The sequence below is a fragment of the Tribolium madens genome, unplaced genomic scaffold (assembly GCF_015345945.1).
Source record: "Tribolium madens isolate multiple individuals breed KSU strain unplaced genomic scaffold, Tmad_KSU_1.1 Scaffold_1;HRSCAF=32;Tcas5.2_LG8, whole genome shotgun sequence".
In the NCBI taxonomy this organism is placed as follows: domain Eukaryota; kingdom Metazoa; phylum Arthropoda; class Insecta; order Coleoptera; family Tenebrionidae; genus Tribolium; species Tribolium madens.
The window spans coordinates 2,310,484-2,311,931 of record NW_025400984.1 but is presented as its reverse complement, the minus strand read 5'-3'; the positions used below and the strand labels follow the sequence as shown (position 1 = coordinate 2,311,931).

General features: G+C 32.2%; 1 protein-coding gene across 1 annotated transcript in view; it reads right to left on the bottom strand.

The window, feature by feature from the left end:
- LOC123004060 overlaps nucleotides 1-1,448 on the bottom strand; it is a 17,262-nt gene that overhangs the window by 1,238 nt on the left and 14,576 nt on the right. The gene's annotated exons all lie outside the window — the stretch shown is intronic.

Below are 1,448 nucleotides of genomic sequence, written 5' to 3'. Positions count from 1 at the left end.
AGTTACTTGATATTTTGCGAATGTCAACACTCTGCAGTAGCTGCAAAAGATTGATCGAATTTCAACCATAATAATTTAGGACCAGACTCAGTAAAAATGGTTGCAATTGTTTTTATTTACTTTTTCTTTGTAGCAAAGCCGTTGTGATTTTTCAAAAATGGTACTTTTTTTCACAAAATTGCCCATAAATGATAAACGGTCCATGATAGACCCATAAAACCTAATATGGATATTATTAGAATTAAAAACTCTTTCAAATAAGCGCATAATATACTGGATGTTCCATAAGAAAAAATATAACTTTGTTGCGCCACCCTATATAGAAATTACCTACAATGACTAAAATATTTTTGGACCATAAAAAAATGAATGTCTGTAGTCCAAAAAAAAACCGCATTTCGTTATCTTTTTTACTGCCAGAGTAATCCAAGAAATACGGAGCTCTGGGACAACCTGTATACAGAATGTTCCGTTTTTATTGTTACAAATTTAAACAGGTGATAGGATATTCAATTCTAAGACAAGAGTTTCCTATAAACATGTATCGAAAAATGCTTGGTAAGGGAGTTACACCCCCTGGAAGGGGGCTAATATGTTTTTGCTAATATTTCAGAAACCATTTAAGATAAAATTACAAAGTTTGGTCCAGATGATAATCTTTATACACCTAAACGAATTCAAACATCAAATGTAGAAATTTTTAATCAGAGGCGTACGAACCTGGGGGAGTTTAAGGTAAAAAAATACCCTATTTATTTTGGCTTTGAGGTAGGTTCTCCAGCGTTATTTTGTGGAGCCAATTACTTTGGGAAGATGAAGGATTTAAGCAGTCAAAATTCATGTGTTCAAAAGTATTATTAACAATTTATTAAACTAACAATTAAGAGTTTGGAAAGTATTACAAAGTAAAATTAAAAGAGAAATTGTACGTCTAGCGAAACCCCTTCTGAGTTAAGGGGCTAACGTTACGTTAAAGATTAATAAGAACAATTAATTCAAATGAAATCTTACTAGTCCAATAATAATTAAGACAAACGAACAAGCTATTTTAGCGTCTAATAACGAAGTCTAATTTTCATTATTTGATTTACTAGGTTCTAAAGTAATCTAACAAGTAAAAGTGGGTGAACCCAGACTGATTATAAGATAGATCTAAAAATAGTGAGTACAATTCAGAGGCAAGAGGAGAAACAGTCAACAGAAAAGGATCAGTTGTTCAACGGCCCTGTGGCGGGTGTTTAAGACTCTTTGATAAAAGTCGAATTCTTTTACGGTCCGAGCGGGTTACGCCACAAGAAGAATAATATTTATTTGAGGCAGGTTCTCCAGCGTTATTTTGTGGAGCCAATTACTTTGGGAAGATGAAGGATTTAAGCAGTCAGAAATCCAAGTAATTAAATTAACGATAACAATTTATTAAAGAAATTAAAGTTTAGAAAATATTATAA